The sequence below is a fragment of the Oryctolagus cuniculus genome, chromosome 6, assembly GCF_051225735.1.
Source record: "Oryctolagus cuniculus isolate XC-2025 breed Fujian yellow rabbit chromosome 6, ASM5122573v1, whole genome shotgun sequence".
Classification (NCBI taxonomy): domain Eukaryota; kingdom Metazoa; phylum Chordata; class Mammalia; order Lagomorpha; family Leporidae; genus Oryctolagus; species Oryctolagus cuniculus.
The window spans coordinates 25,238,407-25,263,664 of record NC_142872.1 but is presented as its reverse complement, the minus strand read 5'-3'; the positions used below and the strand labels follow the sequence as shown (position 1 = coordinate 25,263,664).

Here is a 25,258-nt window from a genome sequence, read left to right as displayed (position 1 = left end):
TTGCCAGCATCTGACCCTCAGGAGCAAGCTCCTCAAGTCTCTTGAACATGGGTGCAGCCCCCAGCTTGTGCCCTGGCAGTCCAGCACCCACACAGCAGCCGCAGTGAGCGGACATGAAATTCCTAGTCAGAGACGAGGGCCACCGTGTCGTGGGTACGTCCTGCACTGAAGTGGTACTGACATTTAACCACCCCTGCACCAAACACGGCCAGTGTTTCATCAAAAATGAATCTTTATGGCATTGAGTAGACTACCCCCAAAAAAGTAAGCTAAGAGTCAAAAGCACTAGGTGCTGGCTGCTCCATTTGCTTGTGACCACCGAGTTTCCCCAGCAGCAAAAGTTAATAGAATTCACTCCTCCTTTGTTGGCTGCAGTAGTGATGGGAATAACTTATGTAAAATATTCAGAATTAATCACAAGGAACATATATATCCAAAGCACTTCCATGTTTCAGTGACATGCAATAATAAATCTGGATATGTGGACATCTGGTTGACACCGGGACATTCTAAGACCTAAAACAAATTGGATGTTGTAACTAAATACCTGTCTCTCTGCTTTTACTTGTGTACAGGACAAGATCCCTCTCAGAATCTGTCTATATTTATACACAGAGTTGGCCCCACAGTCACATAAATCATGGGGAAATTTGGAGCAGATGTTGGGTTGCTGCAATCCTCCTGTTGGGGCTGCATTTTAATGGAAAGACGACACAGAGCAGGCTTGCCACATGCTTTGCAGATAGAGTAATAGAGCTACTTGAGAGGCACGGTAACAGTCTCAGTACACTGGTTCTTAATCAACAAACGTGACTGCTTTATTGTCTGGCCTTGGATGAGTCAGACCTGGGAGCGTACAGTCATTTCCGGGCAGGAGGGGAATGGGCCACAGGGGTGGGGTGGGGGTAGTTGGGGGAGCACCTTGTCTGTCAGGGTGGTCCTGAAAACTTTGTCCTCTTGCCAGTAACAGAGATCTTGTGCAGGGCCTTTCCCTGTGGCCTCCCATGGGCTGGCAACCTTTGAAACTTTTGTTCCAGAAGGAAGGGGTAAGTGTGAGCTCAACCTGAAATTCCACCAATTCCAGAAAGCAGCTCTTTGGCAGGGACCATGCAGGCAAAGTGTTTGAAATCCTCTGTTCCACTGATGTTTACTCCTTCGTCTGAAGTCATTGTTTGGACCTTGGCTGCAAGAATTTCGCAGGCATGAGTTTAAGGGAGGAAGAATGTCCTGGTGCATGCCTGGGCCTCTGAGCTCAAGCAGCCCATGTGCTGCCACCGTGGCCTCTGGCTCCCTCCTTTCATGTTTCCGAGAGGAGCATCACAGAGCCACAGTCCAGAGTTCGTTCTTTTTTCTTCTGCTTTTTTTTTCTTGTTTTTGGCAATTTGGAAAATGAAGAAGTGAAGCTGCAACATTCCACGTGGGAGGTCGGGTGGATAAATGGATCAGAAGGTGCCTTAACCCGAATAGTGACTCTGTTAGATTTTCTGACGCGAAGCAAGGTTGTTTAACTGTGATTTCCCAGCAAGTTGGGTGTTCTGAGTCATGGAAAATGCCTCCGCAGGGGGAGCCTGAGTGTGGCTTTGAAGAGAGCTGGGTGGGCAGATGGAAGAGGGACTGTGTCCCCTGAGTGCAGAACCGGCCTCTCTTCCCGCATAGGGCACCTGTGGGCAGAAGGCCCCTTGGTCATTCTCTTCCAGAGATGGAGGCAGCCACGGACCCAGGCCCTGGCTTGGGCCACCTCAGAGCTGCCAGGGTTCAGGCTGGCAGAGTGAACGACAAAGAGAATGACATCAGCGCCTTAAATCTGAGTATCACTGCTCTGCTTGAGGTGAGGTAACCACAAGGACCGCCAAAGGCACAGTAGGTCGCATCGATTTCTTTGCTATGCAGGGACTTGTGCATGTTGACTAAGAGTCAGGGCCAAAGCTAGACCATGCTGCCCTGGTCACTCATTGCTTCAAACATTTACTGAATGCTACACTTGATCTTAGCCAAAAGGCTAAAGATAATTGAAAATGAATCTTGATGTGAATGGAATGGGAGAGGGAGCAGGAGATGGGAGGGTTGCGGGTGGGAGGGAAGTTATGCGGGGGAGAAAGCCATTGTAATCCATAAACTGTACTTTGGAAATTTATATTTACTAAATAAAAGTTAAAAAAAAAAACAAAAGACTGAGACGCGACACTGAATGCTTACTAAGTACTACGCAATATGCTAAGCTCTGAGATAATGTAATTATACAACAGAAAAATGTAACATTTCCATTATTTATTTCTAGGGGGGAAAAGCAGTCAGACAGGGCTGGGGCTGTGGCTTACTGGGTTGAGCCACTTCCTATGGTGCTGGCATCCCATGTGGGCACTGGTTCAAGACCTGGCTGCTCCACTTTTAACCTGGCTCCCTGCTAATGTGCTTGGGAAAGCAGCAGAGGATGGCCCAAGTGCCTGGGCCCCTGCAACCCATGTGGGAGATACAAAAGAAGCTCCTGGCTCCTGGCTTTGGATTGGCACAGGCCCGGCCATTGCAGCCATTTGGGGAGGAAGCCAGCAGATGGAAGATGTCTCTCTCCCTCTCCCTCTCCTTCTCTTTCTCTGTAACTCTGCCTTTCAATTAAATAAATAAATCTTTAAAAAAAAAAAAAAACAGCAGTCAGAAGCGTAAGAAGACACACAGACCATAAGAACATACACAAAATATTAGTGATAGCTTTTTGGGCAACTGGATAATGGGAGATTTTTATGTTTCTATAACATTTCTTATTTAAATGTGCCAGCCACAATCCAGGATATGTCTAACTCAGGCTGGCAGGCAAGTCCTCCCATGATGGACCACCTGCAATGGGCAAAGGTAGCACACTGCTGCCGTAGCACCCAGATCCTGACAGATCGGTCACTGAATCCACTGACTGGAGGCTGGCTGATCTAAATACTTTTTTTTTTTTTTAATTCTTTCTCTTTACAAGGCAGATATCTGTCTATCTGTCTATCTGTCTTCCATCTACTGGTTCACTTCCCAAAATCCTGCAACTTCTAGGTCTGGGTCAGGCAGATATTCAAGTCCTTGAGCCATCATCTGCTGCCTCCCAGGGTGCTCAACAGCAGGAAGCTGGATTGGAAGCAGGGCCGGGACTTGAACTCACTCACTAGAGGATGCGTCCAAGAGGCTTTGTAACTACTGCACCAAAAGCTCAACACCAGGTTTCTACTGACAAATGTTTATTATTTAGCAGAAAGAGGGAGAAGTACACAAATACTCACAAACACTCAAACAGAGAAACAATGACAGAGAGAGAGAGAGAGAGAGAGAGAGAGAGAGAGAGAGAGAAAGGGAGGGAGGGAGGGAGGGAGGGAGGATCTTTTATCTAAATGCTTACAGTAGATGGAGCTGGGTCAGGCTGAAGCCTGGACCCTGGAACTTCATCTGGGTCTCCCATGTCGGTGGCAGGGACCCAAGGACTTGAGTCATATCCTGCTGCCTCCCAGAGTGTGCAGGAAACTGAGTGGTAAGTGAAGTGGGGACTTCAACCCAGGCACTCCATGATGGGATGCTTGCTGCCCCACGGCACCAAACGCCTGCCTCTCACCCTCTACTTCTTAGGAAGGCCCCAAACTTAGATCTTCTTCAATGTCTTTATAGCTCTGCAAGGTATAGCCCCTATGTGGACAAGTCTGGAGCAAGCTGAAGGTCAAGTCCCAGAGAACCATACATCAACACTTAGATTATTTAGATCTATTTTATGTCCAAAAATAGAATTTACATCAATTTTAGAACTACTAGGAAAACCAGTTGCTATGGCCTGAATGTGCACACCCACAACCCATATCCTGAGCCTATAAACCCCAAAGTGATGGTAACGAGAAGCAGGGCCTTGGTGCTGTGATTAGGGCATGCGGGTGGGGCACTGATGAGGGGGAAAGAGGCCCGGGGAGCTTGTTTGCCCTTTGTCAGGTGAAGACACAGCCAGACTCCGCACTGCACAACCAGGGAGCATGCCCTGGCCAGCACTCTCACCGCAGACCTCCCAGCCTGCAGAACCATGGGAAATTACTGAGAATTCTGGAGGAACACAGACATGCAGACCATAGCAACTGGCTCTGAGACTGACGTAAATTCCATTTACATACACATAAAGTATATCTGGACAAACAAGGTGTTGATACACGGGTTCTCTGGGACTAGGACTTTGGCTTGCTCCAAACTTGCTTATAAAACACCAGTTTATGGTATTCTGTCATAGAAGTCTGAGTGGACTAAAACACTAGTTCTTTGATTTTCCACCAGAAAACGGTAACATGTTGCTTTTACTCTTCTATCTGGGACCCAACTAATTAATTTGTATTCATTTGAAAGGTAGAGAGTCAGGGACACACACATACACACAGAGAGGTTGATTTTCCATCCAGTGGTTTGCTTCCCAAATACCCCTTACAGCTGGAGCTGCACCAGCCCAAAGCCATGAGCTGGGAATTCAGTCCAGGTCTTCTTCAAGGGTAGCAGGGACCCAAACAGTGGCCCAACCACCTGCTGCCTCCTGCATTAGCAGGAAGCTGGCACTGAGAGCAGAACGGAATCTTCAGTGCAGGTAACCTGATATGGGATGCAGGCATCCCAAGCGTGTCTTAACTGCTAGGCCAAATGCCTGCCCCACCTTGGGACGGATTTAGACAACATCAACTCTAGATAATTCCTAATGCACCAAGGAGTCCAGAGACAGCTACTGCTGGTGTGCTGGAGACGTCAGTAAACACCAAGAGAGCCGCATCACCGGTGAGTGACACCCAAGGACTTAACTGTTTATGGTCCTAGTCACGTTAGGTAAGCATCTTTGGATTGCTCATAGATGTTTCTGTCTTAAAGTCTTGCAGAACTTACAAGAAAAACAACAACAGAGACCAAGTATCAGGTGAATGAGGCAGGAGCACAGGGCTCTGGGCTGCAGAGCAGACCGGCAGGCTTGACCTAAACGAAGTGTGAAGCTGCTGCCTTGAGTTATGGACTCACCCAATGCTACATGGCGGTGTGGCAGTCACCCACGGCCCGAGGACGCCCGCCCACTGCTGCTGGAGAGCTCTAGCACAAACTATCTGAGCAGTACTTCTGCCTTGCAGGCAAAAAGTGGAAACCACCAGTTTAGATCCTGGACCTGCCACAGCGTACCTCTAGGTACTGTTTTGATGATCTCAGCACAGATTCTCGTCGTGTTTGCTAAACAGGAGAGCATTGCCATGGATACTTTCCATAGCCCCATCACTTCCCTTCCACATTCTGGCACCTTCCTTCAAAGCTACCACATATGATACCAATTGAACACATTAGCATGTCATTTGTTCTCCGTGTGGATGGGAAATTTAGGGAAAAAGCTGTTAGGAAAATACCAGGGAGAAAGAGTACACATAGAGTGGAGGGTGTGGGCAGGCTGGAGACACGCACTTGACTTAGACACGTGTTGGGGGTGACTTCGCCCCTTCCGAGCTCATGCAGCCTCCGTGTGGAGCTGTATCATCTGTCCACTCCTCTCATCTCTGCTGCCATGCCCCGAACCCTTTCAGCCCCTCCCCATCTCTGTCCGCTGTTCAGCCACCCAGATACCACCACAGTTCTACTCTGCAGGACCGCCTTCAGCGGTTTCCCACTGTATTCTAAGACAGCACCGCCCGTCCCTCATGTGGCTCAGGGCGTCCTATGCCGAGGGCTGCGCTGCTCCTCCCCACACGGCCCACACCTCGTTTCCTCCCGTCTTCCTCCTGCAGGACACATTGGCTGCGTTCACATGGGACCAGGGCACCTGCCGTGTCCGGGCCTGGACTGCCTGACTCCCCTCCCCTTTGGCGCTGCCCCAGCACCAGCCCCGCCCACCCTCCGGTCCTCCTTTCAGATATGGGCCCAGGCGTCACTTTCTCCAAGCCACTCGCTCCACCCCTTGCTCTAGGCAGGACCTTTTGTCATGTCCTATAATAGAACCACGTCCCTTTAAAACCTTATTTATTTATTTTTCCTTTGTTTAGTTAGTTATTAGAGAGAGAGAGAGAGAGAATATGAGATCAGTCACCTGCTGGTTCGCTCCCAACTGTGTCCCACAGCCAGGGCTAAGAAGCTGGGGACTCAGTCTGGGTCGCCACTTGGGCGACAGGGACCCGAGTGCTCGAGTCAGCCCCTGCTGCCTCCCAGGGCGTGCGTTAGCAGGCAGCTGGAGTCAGGAGTGGAGCCAGGACTCGCAGCCAGACACTCCCAACAGGATGTGGGCATCCCAAGCAGTGTCTTGCTCCATGTCACTGCCCAGGTCTGTCACAAGATATGACACAGATAAGGACGCATAGCGGCGCTGGCTCTTCCTGGGAACAGAAGCTCCCAAGGGAAGGCACTGCTTCTAACTGACTGTTTTATCCTCAGCTCCTAGCACATAACAAGTGCTTCATGAGTCTCTGTATTACCTCAACGTACCCCGACTAACCGCTCCTTCCACACCACGGCCAGCAGAGGAGAGGAGCTGGCCCTGTTGCTATCTCACTCCCAAAGAGCAGACTTGGTCAAAAACTGATAAATGCTTTCTTGTAGAGGTACTTTTCCTGTATTCTAAATCACACCTGGAACATCGGATAGGAAAAGGCAAGGTGGTTTGATTTCCTTAATTCTGTCTGCCACCTTGAATTGACAATTCTGGAAGATTTTCAACTGCTCTGTTGGCAGGCTGAGGCTACCTGGCCATGCCAGATCACGGAGGATTCAAAGGGGGCCCAGAGAGACCCAGAACCTGATCAACCAAGCTCTTTCTTATGGTTAAAGCACCCAGAGCCAACAGTCCACACCGACTGGACAGTCAGATATGTCTGAATCATTACAGTCCAATGAGCCTGCACTGCCCCTCTTCAACAATCCACAGTCCCAGCAGGGGACACTGGGACAATGCAGACCCCATTAATAATGGGGAGAGACCTCAGGCTTGGAGCCACATGGATGGTGAACAACCCTCACTGCCACTGCCACACAAGACAGAGTCCCAGAGGGCCTCACATCAGCACGGTAGAGAAGCAACCATTTCTGCACGAGGGCTGGAGACGGCGAGTGTGGTTCACTTCACCCACTCTTTTGTGGTGCATTTGGGGAAGTGGGGGTGAGTCACAGGAACCTCTCTTGATGACCTGCTTTGGAAACTCACAGATGCACAGTGAGTTGCCCAAGTTCTCAGAGCCGGTCAGCAGCAGAATCAAACCAAAAACATGCTGCACCGACAGGCACTTTGGGGTTCTTCTGCCTGGAGCTTAATGAGACGTGGTCCAGGGGCGCCTGCGAGGAGTTTGTAGAACTTGGAGTACTCAGACTCAAAGCTTCTGGGGCTAAGACCCAGACACACGCGTATTCAACCACCAGGCGAGGATTCTCGTGTCCACTAGCACTTGAGAACCACGTAGCTGGACCTGAAGGCCTGCCTTGCAGGTGCACATCATTCCCATTTTATTCTCAAATAAAGTGAACCAGTGCATAGGAACCCTTGCTGTTGTTTTTTTCTCTGCCTCTCAAAAAGTAAATAAATTTATTTTTTCTTTTTTTAGGATTTATTTATTTGAAAGGCAGAGTTATACAGAGAGGAGAGAAGACAGAGATAAATCTTCTATCTGCTGGCTCACTCTCCAAGTGGTGGCAATCATTGGCACTGGGCCAGCCCAAAGCCAGGAGCCAAGAGCTTCCTCTGGGTCTCCCACAAGAGAGAGCACTTGGGCCACCTCCCACTGCCCTCCCAGAAGCATTAGCAAGCAGCTGGACTGGAAGTGGAGCACTTGGGTCTTCAACCAGCACCCGTTTGGGATGGGATGCTGGTGTCACACAGGTAGAGGCTTAACCCACTTTGCCACAGCACCAGCCCCTAAATAAATAAATTTAAAAGTAGCCACCAAGTCAGACAACTTGAGAGAAAAATAAGAAAACCAACAGAGAGAATAAACAGACTCACAATGGTTAAATTACTTCACAGACCTTAAAGTAATGTGCTAGTCACATTCAAGGAGCTAAAAACAAGCTCACTAACACGCATCCAAAGACTTCAAGTTATAAAAATGAAGCAAATAGAAATTTTGGAGATGAAAAATACAGTGACTGAAATGAAGACCTCAGGGGCTCAGTCTGACAGGAGATGAGGTGGAAACTGCTGGGCACTCGCCACGGGCTCGGGAAGGCTTGTGAGAGCAAGGAGAGGAGACCGTGCTGCAGGCATCCGGCTGCGCGGGACCCCCCTCGCCCCTAGGGGAGGCGTCTGTGTGCTATCAGTCCCCCACTGACGCCACAGCAAGGAGTGCCTGGGCTTAGTCTAAGCTGCTCCCAGTTTGGGGTAGACTGGGAAGAAGGGAAGGTGAGACTCCTCAGTACATACACCAACTCAGGTAATGTGAAAGCGACACACGTCCTGTGGACCTGATGAAAACACAATTCCAACTCTCACGCACACAGGGACATCAGGTCAACGCCAAGGAAAGGTGAGTCGGAACGGGGTTAAGATAATATATCTGGACTACCTTTGCGACTTCTCTGTCAGTCTAAAGCTATTCTGAAATTGAAAATTTATTTTTAAAATGTTCCAAGGTTACTTCAGCGCTGCTGGTCCAGATCACACAAGATTCTAACCAATATTCCAAGCCCGAGCTGCTCTCCCAGACAGCCTGATTTATATAAGTAATACATCTTGGGCCGGCACTATGGCGTAGTGGGTAAAGCTGCTGACTAAAGTGCCGGCATCCCTTATGGGAGCCGGTTCAAGTCCTGGCTGCTCCACTTCTGATCCAGCTCCCTGCCATGGCTTGGGAAAGCTGAAGATGGCCCAAGTCCTTGGGCCATCCTCCACAGCCTTCCTGGCCTCAGCAGAGAGCTGGACTGGAAGAGGAGCAACCAGGACAGAACCGGTGCCCCCAACCAGGACTAGAACCCGGAGTGCCTGCACCGTAAGCAGAGGATTAGCCTAGTGAGCACCAGCCTACACATTCTATTAAAACACCAAAGTTGTGAGACTCGATTGAGAAATGTAAATCCCAAATACATCATATTTATAATACATCTAAAATATGGAAATACAGAAAGGTTGAAAGTGGAAGACTGAAAAGTAACATGAAAAATTCTAAGTATATTTGCTTTCTGCTATATTAAAATCCAGAGATAAAGTTACTTTTAAAGCAGAGTATATTATCAGAGATAAATAGTAATACTTAAAAAATTTCAATTCCGAGAATGATACAGCTATTCTAAAATTGTGTGTAACTAATAAGAGCCTCAAAAATCTTAATGCATGAATGAAGTTTCCAACACCAAGAAAGACAGAAATGTGTGATCAGAGTGGGAGATTATTACACAACTATTTCAACAACTGGCAGAACAACCAAAAAGCCAGTAGCCATGTAGGAAACATAAACAACATGATTAGCAAACTGACAGAAGGGACAAATATTCTACATTAAATCCTCAAATGGAAAATTTAGAAGGCTCCAACAACTGCTAGGTACACAGAGCTTTCTCCTCTGATGCATCTGAGAGCTGTCCATTTGTATTTTATGCACTTTGCTGCTCTGTGCTGGTTCCCACAGTGGTCTGGAAATTCCCCGTCTAGGACTGATAAGGCCGTCCATGGTGTCAGGGACGCAGGCTCTCACTGCTTCACTGTTCCAAGACATCTGTCTTCCATTTTTTCAAAATGGCTGCTCAAACTCCTGGCCATTAACATATATCCCAAACAAGGAGGGAGAAGAAAGGAACAGGGATTCACAACCCCTCTTTAAAAACACATTCTGGAATTTGCAAGCACAATTTCTGTGTACATCCCATTGGCTGGAACTTAGCTTTTTTTTTTCTTTTCCACATCCAGCACCACAGAAGGCTGGAAATGGCATCTTTGCTTTAGCTGGCCATGGACCCAACAAAAATAAAGGGTGGAGGAGCCTTGTTGCAACACAGGGGTAAGAAAATATGATATCTAGGTACTGAAATAGAGATTTTGATTTTATCTTACCCAATGAACATTATCCCCTAGCCTCAGCCTATTAACAACAACTGAAAAAAAAAAAAAAAAAAGCTTTCCTCCCTAGAACTCCGCTTACCTATACAAATGCTCCTCTCTTTCCTGTGGGTCGTCTCCATAAACACAATACAGGCTGAAAATATGGTGCATGGAAAATGCACTTACCACACGTAACCAACTGAGCATCACCGCGCAGCCAAGCTACCTTCAGCACACTCTGAACTTCACTAGCCTACAGTCCGGCAAAATCACCTAACGCAAAGTCTATGTTATACTAAAGGCTGAATACCCTAGGCAATTTATCTGATACAGTATGATGAAGTGTACCATACTAGTCGTTGGTGCTTGTGGTGGTGTGGTACGCTAGGAGATCCAGCTCACGGCTGCTGCCCAGCACCATGAGAGAATGTCGTCATACACCATACTACTGGCCCAGGAAGAGATCAAACCTGAAGTCTGTACAGTTTCTACCAGAAGCATATGACTTCTGCACCACTGGAAAACGGAAACATCGTCACACGGAACCACTGTAAGCCAGGGACTGTCTAGTTACTTGGTGTGGCTATGAGGTGGGATTGGACAGGCCAGGCTAGCAAGTGGACACTGCATCCACACATAGGTTTAATGAGCAACCGGCAACGGTCTTGCTTTTTAAGTTAAAATGAGTGGATGGCACGGAAACTGAAGTCATTAATAAATAAGCCACTATTTCACGTAGGATGTCCAAGTCTAAATCAAATGCAACTGCTGAAAGGCCAGATGTTATTCCCATTGCTACATTTCAGTGTTTTCCTGGAAGTGATCTCATCCCGATGGGGCATACTATTTATAGCTAGAACCTCGGCCTTCAGGTCTCAAGGCATCAAATGCAAACGGCTTTGCTCTGAATGCTGGGCCTGCCACAGGGAACTCAGGCAGAATATTCCCACTGGGACACACTGATTACGATGGCTGCCGAGACAGAAGGAACACGTGCAAGCGGCAAGCACGTGGCTGAGTCGTTCGGAGCACATGGCCCTGGGAGACACCTTCACATCAACCAGCACGGGGACCGAACTGAACGGGACACCACAGAAAACCAAGTGCAATGAATTTTGTCCTGCAGATTAAAAAGTGTCTGATCCTAAACGTTAAAGGGATGTTTGGCCAGAGCCACAGGCAGAGTGCCGATCCTAAGAGAAGAGAAACAAAGACTGTTAGAAAGAAATGTGGTGATGCCTTTCATCTGGAATCTTTTCTTAATTTTGTTTTCAACTTTTTAAGTGAGGGGGTAGAGAGGCATCACAAGAAAATAAGCTGTTTTTGAAGCATCTCAGACAATTTTTTCTGTAGATTTATATTACTTCATGCTTTCATCTCACAAAGACATTATTTGTATGAAGAGATGAAAACAATACATACACTAGCCGGCGCCGCGGCTCACTAGGCTAATCCTCCACCTAGCGGCACCAGCACACCGGGTTCTAGTCCCGGTCGGGGCGCCGGATTCTGTCCCGGTTGCCCCTCTTCCAGGCCAGCCCTCTGCTGTGGCCAGGGAGTGCAGTGGAGGATGGCCCAGGTGCTTGGGCCCTGCACCCCATGGGAGACCAGGAAAAGCACCTGGCTCCTGGCTCCTGCCATCGGATCAGCGCGGTGTGCCGGCCGCTGCGGCCATTGGAGGGTAAACCAACGGCAAAGGAAGACCTTTCTCTCTGTCTCTCTCTCTCACTGTCCACTCTGCCTGTCAAAAAAAAAAAAAAAAATACATACACTATTTTTTTTTTTGACAGGCAGAGTGGACAGTGAGAGAGAGAGAGACAGAGAGAAAGGTCTTCCTTTTTGCCGTTGGTTCACCCTCCAATGGCCACCGCGGCTGGCGCGCTATGGCCGGCACATTGCGCTGATCCGAAGGCAGGAGCCAGGTGCTTCTCCTGGTCTCCCTTGGGGTGCAGGGCCCAAGCACTTGGGCTGTCCTCCACTGCATTCCCTGGCCACAGCAGAGAGCTGGCCTGGAAGAGGGGCAACTGGGACAGAATCCGGCACCCCGACCGGGACTAGAACCCTGTGTGCCGGCGCCACAAGGCGGAGGATTAACCTAGTGAGCTGCGGCGCTGGCCATCAATACATACACTATTTAAAACAATGTTTGACTTATTTACTTATTTATTTTGGTTTATCTACTTGAGAGGAAGAGATAGACAGAGAATTGTCCCCAGATGTATGCAATGGTCAGAACTGGGATGGCCTGAAGCCAGGAACTCAATCCGCATCTTCCACGTGGGTGGAGACCCAATTACTTAAGCCATCACCTGTTGGCCCCCAGGGTGTGCATTAAGCAGGAAGCTGGAATTGGGAGCTGAGGTGGGCATTAACCCAGGTACTCCAAGAAAGCATGCAGGCACTTTACCAGCTGGGCCAAATGTCCACCTCTACACACACTTTTAAAAGTTCATTCAGAAGCCAGCACTGTGGCTCACTAGGCTAATCTTCCGCCTTGCGGCGCCGGCACACCAGGTTCTAGTCCCAGTCGGGGCATCGGATTCTGTCCCGGTTGCCCCTCTTCCAGGCCAGCTCTCTACTGTGGCCTGGGAGTGCAGTGGAGGATGGCCCAAGTGCTTGGGCCCTGCACCCAAAGGGAGACCAGGAGAAGCACCTTGCTCCTGCCTTCGGATCAGCGCGGTGCGCTGGCCGCGGTGGCCATTGGAGGGTGAACCAACGGCAAAGGAAGACCTTTCTCTCTGTCTCTCTCTCTCACTGTCCACTCTGCCTGTCAAAAAAAAAAAAAAAAAAAGATTCATTCAGACCAAAACTGTGAGCTAGAACACTGAGGCGGTTGCCACATTAAATATCAACATGAAGACAATGAATGCCCGAGACCAGGAAAAATGACAGTGGACATTTCTGGCTGCTTGCCTGGGGCTTCTATCTCTTGTGCCAAGTGGCTTCTATCTCACTGAAGAGAAGACGGTTCTATTGCTCTCCCCAGTTTCAGCCTCAGGGAGGGTCTGCCACTTGCCCGAAGCCACGTGGCTGTTGAGAAGCAGAGTTGGACTTGAGTCTGAATCTGCTGGCTCCAGACCCTGTCTTTGGAGTGGGGGATGGCACCGCCTGGGATTAAGGGAGACATCGCACGCTAGGAGCACTTAGCTCAGTGCTTGGCACACAGTGAGCGGCTACTAAGGCAAAGTGAAGGCCGTCTGTCTCCACAAGGACCAAAGCGAGCTGCCAGTCACGTTCTTTCCACACCACTGAAGGCTCGCAGGACAGTCAAGAGCACGGAAGGTGACAGCGAGCAGGCGACCGAGGGTCCCGCTGGGGACCTGTCTCTGCCTCCGTCACACAGGCGTGGCATGGCCCTGCACCAGTCCCCATCTCCTCGGGATTCCACCTTCGTCTGTGAGAGCAGAAGGTTGGGCTCCAACCATTCCCAAGCTTTTCCTCTTCTCTGAATTTCTCCAGCTGAAGTCATTTCTAAGAACTGGCCTGTGACCATCAGTCCAGGAGTCCAGGGAGCCCGACATTGCCTTCAACGTGTAGACAGAGATTAACTGCCCTACTGAGACGAAAGCACCGCGCTATAAGCATCAGCATTTTCCACGGAGGATGAAGTCTGTCGCAACGGCAACAGACAGTAGTGGCAGAACTGCAGACTTGCGGTGTGGCCATGACTCAACCCCAGAGGGCCACGGCAGACCTTTAGAATAACAGCTGATGAAATCGAATTATTCCAACGACTTTCACAATTCTGGTCCATTCCAGACCTTAATGCATCAATCAGGACGGGAAGGGCACGCAGGCTGCCAAGGAGCACACAGCCGGACCCTCTGCCGTCTGCTCTGCGGCGCCCACTACTGGAAGACCACAATGGGGCCATGCCGACTGGCGCGTGCTTGATTTCCCAAGTCCACCCACGCATCTTGTGCACTGGGAATTGTTTTGTCCAAAGCCACCAGCCTGAGGCACAGTTGACCTCTTGGCAGCCATTCTGGTTCACAAAAACAAGTTATCTTCTGTACAATACATTATTATTCTTCATAACCTATCACTTACAAATGTGTTTCAAGATTCCAGTCATCATAGTAAAAGAAAGCGCAAACTTACCCAGGAAATGTGAAACGTCTACAGAAAGCCTGGATCCTCTCAGTGCTGCCGCAACTTAGAAACTGCAAATAAGTGCTTGGGAGCCCGTCTTCCATGAGTATTTTACTGGAATCAAATAATATTGTAAATATTAGGCAAATAATATTGGAAATTAGCATTACTTGATAGATGTTTTGGGATATTTTGGGACACATCACAAACTCTGAAATACCAAAATCTGACAAAATTTACCAAACAGTCTCAAAATAAGCATATGATATTTATTATTTATTTTTATTGGATAAATTGACTACATAATCAACCAATGCATTTAAAAAATTTTATCATATTTGTGTTCAAATAGTGTTTGGCCATGTCAGGGAAATGAAAGCACTGTACAACCCAGTTCTCATCCTCAGAGAGCTGGCATAAGGAAGTGAGTCTATGCAAAGGATACAATATAGGACTGTCATTTTAAAATAATCTACGTGCCCCAGAAGACAGTTCTGAGAGAAAGGGCTCGACACATCTACAAACAGCTGGGCGAGCTCCACAGAGCAGGCAGGACTTGCGCCCAAGCTCCAAGGAGAGGAAGAGCACTTGAGGAAGAGGAGGGAGAGGCTGGGGTGGTGCGCGCTGACAGTGGACGCAGAGAGGTTCCCCGGGGAGCCAGACGGGGGCTGCTCACTGCAGTCCGGCCACTGCTCAGGACCACCGTGGCTTCCGACGCCCACCCGAGCTTCCAGCTGGCTTCTTTCTTGCCTCTCATCCAGCCTAGAACTCAAGGTCCAGCTTGTTGATCCAGGACCTTGCTCCCTCCCTCTGCTCCCACTCTCGGGCAGACAAGGTCCCGGAGCCTGGCTTCCCTAGACCCAGCTGCTCAGTTACCAGCTGCGCTGGGCAGCCTGCAAACCACAGATAATCCCACCCATCATGGTCTCCACTCATCTTGAAAGATGGGCTGCTCTACAAGAGCTCTCCAGCATGCCTCGACTCCACTTTACTTATTTTTAAATTCCTATGTCTTTATTACTGGAAAGAGAGTTCTCCTTCACTGGTTCAGTCCTCAAATGCCCACAGCAGCTGGGGCTAGGCCAGGTCAAAGCTGGAAACCAGGAATCCAGTCTGTGTCTCCCAGGTGCTCGGCAGGAACTCCACCACTGCAGTCACCACCTGCTGCCTCCCAGGGTACCCATTAGTGGGCGGCTGCAGTCCAAAGTGGCGCCAGGACTCACACCCAGGCACTCCGAGATGTGGGTGTCCCAAGGGGCATTAGCCACTACAACAACTATGTCCCTCCCCCCCCCCCCCGACTTACAAATGCCTTCTAATTGTCACTGATTCTTCATCTGTGTCCCAGACTGCCTCACCTTGTCACGTGACTTGCACAGGAAAGGCTTCGTCGTCTAACACCACTCTCTCACCTGCAGTCTCTCAAAGACGCGCTAGCTCTGCTTTCAGGCGTCTGTGACTTACGCACTGTCAAACACGTCAGGGGAAAGAATCTCTGACATAGACTCAGACCTGGCATGCCCATGACACCAGAGACTGGATCAGAAGTCACCCCAGAGAGGCTGTCCTTGAGAGAGGAGAATGGTTGGAGGTGAGAGCTTCCCAGGCACCAAGGTCAGAGTCTCACTTTCACTTGTCTGAGCTTCAGTTGGGGCAGAAACAAGGAACAGGCACAAATGAGGTAGTAAATGCAGACACAGAACGAGGCTATGTTCCCTTTAAAAGAACACAGCGAGGATGAATTCCCTCAACTGTATGTATAATGCTTCTACCTTTGACAAAGCCAAATTTTCAACCTTTTTGTTTAAGTTTTTGGAAAGAAAGAGTTTTTTGGGGAAAAAAAGTTCCAAAATATTTAATATTGATCAACCAAAGCATAAGTCACTTAATACGTGGATTTGGTTTCATACGCCCGTGGGTGAGAACCCTCTTCCAACTAAGACTGCTCTTAAATGATGCTGGAACAGCCTCTGCTATTTGTTATGGAAACTGCGGGGCTTCGGGCTACCCTGAGTCTATCTTCCCTTGCGGGATCCTCCCTGCTTGCTGTGGCATATACTCTACTTGCCCTTCGCTCTTCTCTGATTGCCGTTCTGTGCTGCATGGTTCTGTGCTGGCAAAATACAAGGAGACGCCCAGAACACCTACAAAACGCGGAGTACGATGAATCTGGGAATGAGGAGTGCTTCCCTGGTACAAACAGTTCTACTATAGCTTATTTCTCTCCTAATTCCTCAGCAAACGATTTAGATGGACCAAACCATAAGAGATTTTTTTTTTTCAATGAGACTGCAAGTAGGTCTATAAAATTGCCATAAATTAAATAACAGAGTGAAATTTCTTAAAGCTCTGTGAAGCTGTCCCCACAGCCCCAGGCTCCCAGAGTGTGCCAAGCTCTGCTTCTGTTCCACTCCATCCCGTGAAGTTCAAGGACAGAGTTAAAGGCTTCCTCCTGAAACACAGGGACTTGTGTGGTACGGTGGTTCACTTTATGTCTCCACCTGGTTAGGCCACGGGACCAATATCTGGTCAAACACCAGTCTCAGTGTCACTGTGAAGATATTTCTTTATGGATGAAGTCAACATTTAAGTCAGTAGACAGTGAGTAAAACTGATGACTCTCTCTGCATGGGTGGGCCTCGCCCAATCAGCTGCCAGCCTTAAGAGAAAAACGATGGGAGGCTTCTAAGAGAGGGAATTCTGCTTCTGAACTGGCTTTGCCCTTCAAGACGTGCCATCAACTCTTCCCTGGGTCTCCAGGTTGCCAACCTGTCCTGTAGATTGTGCACTAGCCAGCCCCTTTAGTCGCATGAGCCAATTCCTTAAAATAAATCCATCTCTCTCTGCCTCTCTCATCTATGTCATCTCTCATCTGTTATCTATCTCTATCTACTGATCATCCATCCATCCACCTATCTATCTATCTACCCATCCATCCATCCATCCATCCATCTACCCACCCATCTCCTATCAGGAGAACCCTAATACCAATGCTAATTTCACTGCAGAACCCTAATACCAATGTTAATTTCAGAGAGAAAACAACATCTCCAACAGAAAGGAAGTGTCTGAGTTTGGGAGCACAGACGATACTGCCAGGCGGGACTGTCGTGTTTTTCCTGGAAACTTGTGTGTACCTTGCTGTGTGGCTAAGGTTCCATCCAGGCAGTGTGCTGCACTCTGAAGGGCACGCGGCCTTCACGCCCAGTGGGTCCGACCAAGCGTCTTTTGCTGATAGTTCCTGTTTAGCAATAACAGAAGGATTGTTTTATATCTCTGATACAGTTCCTCATAAAAATTCCAAAATAAACTTTGAAAACATGGCTCTCGTTCTTGCCCAGATGTTTTCAAACACCCGAGAATGACTTCCCTATCCTCTCTCATGGCGTCCAGCAGGAATACTGCTGGAGCAGTCCCAGGCCTCCCTAGAGCCGAATGAAATTCAAAAATTCCATCTTTGTAGTTGGAAACAGGCCATCGGGGAGATGAGGTTTCATTTCCAGTGCCCCCTGAAACGTCTCACAGGCTCAGCCAGCTACAGGACAACAAACGCTGCCCCGTCCGGCCTCACTCACCCCCCTCCCTTTCTGTTGACCCTGGAAGGTTCTCAGCCTCGCTGAGCTTGCCGGTATCCCCGCTCACCTCCACGCTCTCACCAGACAGAGCTCGGCGCCCTGCATACCCCGCACATGGAGTGGAGGGTGGGGGAGTGGCTGAACAGTAGTGCTGTAATCAATTTTGGAAGTCATTCCTGTTGGTAGTTTCTTTTTTTTTAATAATTTTAGGAGGGATCAGTAGCAGGAGAGGCATTTAATCCCTGGGCTGACGAACATCATTTCTTCCATTGTCACAGATGAGTTATCACTGAGTTTCAATTCTCCAGCTGGTCGGACTCAAGCAGAACAATGGTGCCAAGAATGTGTGTTGTAACTCTGGCAACACTCTGACCATGTCTGCGTGCGGTGTAACTTCAGGGTTCAAAGCACAGCCGGCCAAACATGTACACTTAACCATGGCTTCGGTTAATCTGAGCTTCCCCAGGTGGCCTCGGGCTGTTTGTTGGTCAAAGTACTAGCAGGTGGTGAAACCGGGTGAGGAACAATGCCCACTGCAAGTCTCTAAGTATTTGATAGTGCGAGGGTTGTTTACTCACTGAGGCTTGCTACACCCTGGAACCTCAGAATCAAACGGTCAGTTCCCATAAAAAACTCTCCAGCAGGATTTTAAGACCAAGTGACTCTCACCGGAAAAGGATGGATTCAAATAATGAATGGGTGTAGGGTTTTCCTTGATTTCCTATTGGCACCCAATGGGATAAGGCCATCGTTTACAGGGAAAAGTTCACATGTAATCTAAAAGTCACTGGCTAGAGTGACATCATTTTCCTTTGTATAAATTATCATTAGTGTATATTTTTACATATAAAACATATATAACATATAACACATAAATATATAAAATACATGTAATTATACTAGTGTACATTTTTTATATTTGCTTTGTATAAATTATCACTGGCTAAATTATTAGCTAGTTTACAAGAGTTCTTGAGAGCAGTTGAAGCTGTGCAGGTAGACACATTAATTGAACAAGTTAGGAGCGGTAACCTCCTCATTTTGATCCTCTGCCTTTAGCACACGCTAGACAGAGAGAGGGAGGGCACTGACTTCTACATACATACATGTGTACATGCTACACACACACGTACTATGGGGCGGTTCATGGACCTGACGGCAGGTGCTGCTGCATGGCTTCATGTAATTTGAGGACGGAGAGCAGAGAAGTTCACTGCTGGAAGGGAGGTGTATTTCAAGATCCATATTGCAAGCTTACAGAATTATGTAGATTCTATTTACAATTCAAAAGAGGTTAATGTTTATTTTAATATAAAAGTAATGGTTATGGATGTCAGCAAAATAATAACTGAAAATTCTCTTCTTTTTGGGGCTGGCATTGTAGCATTGTAGGTAAAGTTGCCATCTGCGATGCTGGCATCCCCTATGGGCACCGGAACAAGTCCTGGCTGCTCCACTACCGATCCAGCTCCCTTCTAATGTGCCTGGGAAAGCAGTGGAAGATGACCCAAGTTCTTGGCCCCTGCCACTCACATGGGAGACCTGGATGAAGCTCCTGGCTCCTGGCTTCCATGTAGCCCAGCCCTAGCCATTGTGGCCTACTGTGGCATGAAAAAGCAGATGGAAGATCTTTCTCTCTGTGTGTCTCTCTCCCTCTCTCTGTGTGTAATTCCACCTTTCAAATAAATAAAATAATTTTTTAAAAAATTTCTCACCTTAAAGATAGTGAGAAGTTGGCAGAAATGATCAGAATATGCTTTTTCAGAACCCTGAAAAGGAACCAATCCTGGGGATATTTACTCAAGAAAAGTGACAGAACCTTGGTAAGAACGGCGAGCTCTGTGACACTGACTCACTGTAATCCTATCCCATCCCACCAGTCCACATTTGCAGTGAAAATCAGCAGTGTGGCAGCAACTGGAAGGAGCTCTTTAAAATCTCATTCCAAAGGACTGGCGTCATTTGATCTTGTCTGGGGGTACCCAAGACTCCACTCCAAGGTAAGTGCAGCTGAACAGACTTGGAGCTTACCCAGTGCAGGCTCCAGCCAGCCTTTGCCTGGGGGTGACTGTTGAAAATAATCACAGAGTTGGTTTACCCGGCACTGCCCGAGATGGTAGATGAAAGTTCAGATAAACAAAGGACCAATCAGAGGGCTAAAAAGGAAAAGCTGACTGCAAGTTGTCCTTAAGAACTTTGCAAAGCTCCTTTATCCGCCTGGGAATCTGCAGAGAGAAAGATGTGTACAGGGCTGTGTGATACCCAGAGCTGTGCACCCAGAGCAGGAAGTAAAGGCTTGGGCAGAGCTGTGAACTGCCTGGCAGCTTGCTGACCACAGGCCCTAGCACACAATGAATCTTCACAGCAAAGTCAGGGAGGTCTACTGATTTCAGATATTTAAGAAATTTTTTGCTTAATCACTAAATGGCCAAGCCTAAGCAGACACCTAATGACCACCCATGATGAAGAATATACAATTCTACAGGATTTGCTCAGAAAGGTTAAAAAAGGAGAAAAATTGAAACCAAGAACTACGATAAAAACAGCAACAACACCAGACCCCAGAGAGTTGCGGCGAGCAGAAAATCTGACTTCTGGAGTTTCAACATGATATTAAAATCCCGAGTTTTCAACAGAAAGGTATGAGCCATGCGGTTATCTAGCTCAGTGGCTAAGAGGCCCACATCCCACATCAGAGTACCTGTGTTTGCTTCCTACCCCAACTCTGGACTCCAGCTTCCCACCAGTGCGTATCCTGGGAGATGGCAATGGTGGCTCACGCACTCGGTTCCAGCCACCACACGGGAAACAGACTGAGTCACTGGGCTCCTGGCTTTGGCCCAGCCCAGGATTAGCCACTGCTGAAATTTGGGGAGTGAACTAGTAGATAGTTCTCTCTTACTCTCAAATATTTTTTAATTTTAAAAAACCAACAGAGCATCCAAAAGGTAATCTATAGAAATGAAATTGACACCTTTGAGATGTAATAACTTCGAACAGCCCTTGTCTTGACTGTTAAGGAACAGTTTTTTGTTTTTCATACTACTGGTTGAACTTTTTACTTAGTATAGAGTTAATGATATGTGTATAAAGTTAATCGAAAACAGATCTTGGTAAAAATAAGAATGGGAAATTGGAGGAGGAGGAGGAAGAAGGGTGGGAGTCTGGGTGAGAGGGCAGGAGGGTACAGTGGGAAGAATCACTGTGTTCCTAAAGCTGTATTTACAAAATGCATGAAGTTTGTATTCCTTAAATAAAATGTTTCTGGGAAAAAATGAACAAAGGGTTTAAGTAGACATTTACTCAAAGAATATGAACAAATGGTCAACAAGCATATGAAAAGATGCTCAACATAAGTAGTCATTAGAGGGGCCAGCACTGTGGCATAGCAGGTAAAGCCACTGCCTGCAGTGCCAGCATCCTATACGGGCGCTGTTCCTGTCCCGTCTGCTCCACTTCCAACACAGCTCCCTGTTAATGTGCCTGGGAAAGCAGCAGCAGATGGTCCAAGTCCTTGGGTCCCTGCACCCACGTGGGAGACCTGGAAGAAGCTCCAGGCTCCTGGCTTGGGATCAGTCCAGCTGCGGCCTTTGCAACCATTTGGGGAGTGAACCAGCGGATGGAAGACTTCTCTCTCTCTGCCTCTGCCTTTCTCTAACTCTTTAAAATAAAAAAACTTTTAAAAAATAAAGTAGCCATTAGAGAAATTGGAATATTTCTCTCATGCCCTCTCATACCTGCTCTGATTGTTGTAGTTAAAAACATAGATAATAACAAATGTCAAACTCTTAGACATGACTGATGTGCCTGTAAACTGATGCGGCCACTTTTCGACAGTTTGTCAAAAAATTCAACACAGAGTTATAACCATGAATGTTTATAGCAGCACTATCCGTAACAGCAGAAAAGGCAGAGACAACTCAAATGCTCATCAACCGATGAACAGATAAACAAAATGCGGTAGATCCATTTAATGTCATTATCTTGCTATCAGAAAGGAATAAATTACCTGTAACACTGCAAATGCTCCTAGAAAAATTATGTAACTCAAAGAAGCCAGATACAAAGGCCAGATAGTACTTAATTCTGTTTATATGAAATGTCCAGAAAAGGCAAATCCATAGGGGAAAAAAGGTAGATGAGCAGTTTCTAGGGGCTGAGGGAAGTGGAGAATGAGGAGTGACTGCTAGTATGTGTGCTTTTTTCCTTTTGGAGTGATGAAAACATTCGGAAATTAGATAGTGTTAGCAGCTGCCAGACCTTGTTAATGAACTAAACAAACAAACAAACAAACAAAAAAACCAGTGAATCACACATTTTAAATATTATTCATTTATTTGAGAGAGAGAGTGCTCTCATTTTCTAGTTCATTCCCCAAATGCCCACAATGGCTAGGATGGCCAACGCCAGGAGCTAGGAACTCAATCCAGGTCTCCCGTATGGGTAGCAAGCTCCTGATCACGTATGCCATCACCTCTGCCTCCAAGGGTCTACACAGGAAGGAAGCTCTAGTCAGGAGCTGGACCCACAGCGTGCGCTGAACCCAGCTACTCCAGGGGGGGATGAGGGTGTCCCAATTGCCAGTTTAACCACTAGGCCAAAAGTCTGTACCCACATACTTTTTTAAATGGATAAATTTTATGGTATGTGACCTAAATCTCAATGTAAAAAAAGAGACTAAAATGTGTTAGAAGAATTAAAGAAAAACCCCTAAACTGCATATGTTTACTATATATAATGGTCTTTCCTTTTCCTCTTTTCCTATTCCCAAATCCTAAGTAATCACCAACAACCTGAGTCACCATGTTTATCCTGCGGCTTCTTATATTACCTGGCCTACCTCCAGGCACCTGCAGTTGAAAACACATGGCCTGAGGGAGCCAAAAAGGAATCCAGGAGCCAGAGGTTTGTATATCTGTTTGGTGATACCTGGAAACGTTTTCCACTCCATTTTTTTTGTGGGAAAGGAAATAGAATTCAGACCTGGCCACAAAGCTGTTTGGAAAGCCCTTAAAATTCTTCATTGTTTGGCTTTCACTCCTATGGATTGCTAAGATTATAGAAGAATCATCTCCATCGAAAATCACATCTAGCTACCTGTCTATCCCTGTTGATCTATATCTATCTATCTATCTAATCAATTACCTATCATTTATCTAGCTACCATCCATTATCTACCTATTGAACTATCATTTATCTATTTAGTTATCAGGTACCCATACATCTATTGGTCCACTGATTGATCTCTGTGTCCATTTACTTGATTCCAGGAACTTGATGAACTTGAATTGCTCTCTCTGTTCTGAATGTGGGAGATTTCATACACTGTGTAAAGCCCAGTCTCTGGAGTAAGGTAAATTATCTCCACCAGGGATGACAAGTATGTATGAATCTACATGCTAACTTCAACACATTAACAGTTCAGAAAGATTTTGTCCCAAGCAAGATGCTGAGGACCTGTCTGCACTGTGACAGAACAACTCACTTCCCTGATTAGTAATGTCTGCTTTGGGTCCATGAAGGAAGATCATGACACACATGTTGTGTATTCACCACCTGCTGTGGGTAACACTGCCTCGGAGACTGCTAGACAGAAATCCTCCTGGCGATATCCCTCCAACCTCGAAATACTGCATGCAACAAGACACTGCACTGTGTGTACTCACATGTTTCAAAAAAGAGATGGAGTTTTTTTTTTTCTTTTAACCTAAGCTTATAACTTAATTTAAAGCAATCACACAAAATACCCTCCCCACTGTAAGGATCACAATCTAACCCATCCATTATTCCATCAATACAATAAAAAAGGTAATGGCTTGGGGGAAAATGATCCTTTAGGTTCCTGTATTCTAAAATAAGTCAACCACTCCATAAAGGAGGAAACATAGCAAGTATTCTCTACATTATTTTTGCAATCAAATCTGCCCCCTTGTATATTTCACCTCCCAAACAGCAATGACCAATCTTTCACTCTTATAATTAATTCTCTATCAGTAGAGAGGATATGTGTGTGTGTATGTGAGAGACAGAGCAAGAGAGACAGACAGAAAGACACACAGAGAGAGAAAGAGGGAGCACAAGTGAGCAGGGGATTGGGCAGGCAGCAAGGGTGACTTTGATGCCTACTTAGCATCATTCAGCAAGGCCCCCACTAGCCAAGAGTCCACTGAGTGCTGCCTTCACTCTGGTCTGACCACGCAGACTTCAGCAGAGGGGGTTCTGGACTTCCATCAGGTTTCTGAATGCCAGGTTAATGAGTCACTGGCCTGACACAGCCTGGTCTTTCCAGGTAGGTCCTTTCCAGTGAAACACGGCAGGGGAGAGGGGGTACTGAGAGGGTTGAGTTAGGTCACCCAGGCCAACAACCACATGCAAAGCACACTGACCCTGCCCTTTCCCCAAAGGCTTCCAAGCTGCAGTTGGAACCAAAGGTCAAAGCTACTGCAGAAATGTCTCATTTCTATACCCTCTCACTGGTTATTTCCCTATCTAAATAAACCCACAATGGTTGTGGACCTCAGCCAAAGGGAGGCTCTCAGCCATGCCAGGTACTTTAATCCTTCTCTCACTTATCAGTATAGCCTTTATCTTTCTATAGTGCAATGCTCAAGACAGCACATATCTAATAAAGCATGGATATTTCTGACAACAGAGACCAGTTAACAAGAAAAAGAGGAGAACATACACGCTAAATATTAATGGGAATTCGTTTTATTTATTTTTACATTCTGGGTAATTTTTGTAATAGGAATGTGTTACTTATATAATCAGAATAATATAGCTACTTTTTAAAAATCAACAGAGAAACTATTAGCAAAAATCTAAGGGCTTATTAGAAATAATAGCATAGGAAAAACAATTGACAAGGAGTTGTGCCTGCAGAGGTACAAACATCTTCAAACATTTTTTTTTTTGGACAGGCAGAGTGGACAGTGAGAGAGAGAGACAGAGAGAAAGGTCTTCTTTGCCGTTGGTTCACCCTCCAATGGCCGCCACGGCTGGCGCACTGCGGCTGGCGCACCACGCTGATCTGATGACAGGAGCCAGGTACTTATCCTGGTGTCCTATGGGTGCAGGGCCCAAAACTTGGGCCATCCTCCACTGCACTCCCTGGCCACAGCAGAGAGCTTGCCTGGAAGAGGGGCAACCGGGACAGAATCCGGCGCCCCGACTGGGACTAGAACCCGGTGTACCGGCGCTGCAAGGCTGAGGATTAGCCTACTGAGCCGCGGCACTGGCCTTCTTCAAACATTTATGCAAACACAAGCACATGAGCTCGTTCCCTGTCTAGACAGATAGATAATGTGCTTTTCAAATCAGTTAAAAAAATAAGTAAATAAATAATCATTAAAGCCACATAAACCCCAGATAAAGAGTTGGGAAAGTCCCTTCTGCCTCCAGCAAATACTAGCAAGGGTGTCCACGCACCAAGAATAAAATAAAAACCATGTAACTAATAATTCTGAAATCAATATTTTTACATATTTGATTCTGATCTTTTCTGAGTTAGAAATGATATTTTAGAGTTTAAGCAGTCTACATATTTCTCCCTGGTTCTCTCTTCTCTGCCTTCCCAGAGGGAGACCAAAGTGGTAATCCTAACTTTGGTCTATGT

At 47.1% G+C, this 25,258-nt stretch overlaps 1 long non-coding RNA gene across 1 annotated transcript in view; it reads right to left on the bottom strand.

Annotated features, from left to right (window-relative positions):
• Nucleotides 1–954: 954 nt before the first annotated feature.
• Nucleotides 955–25,258, bottom strand: part of LOC149126060 (uncharacterized) — a 51,226-nt gene continuing 26,922 nt past the window's right edge. Inside the window, exons 3-5 of the long non-coding RNA XR_016236140.1 lie at nt 17,206–17,309; nt 14,078–14,182; nt 955–1,661 (exon numbers count right to left, since the gene is read on the bottom strand). This is a non-coding gene — a long non-coding RNA (uncharacterized LOC149126060). The remainder of the gene's footprint in view (nt 1,662–14,077; nt 14,183–17,205; nt 17,310–25,258) is intronic.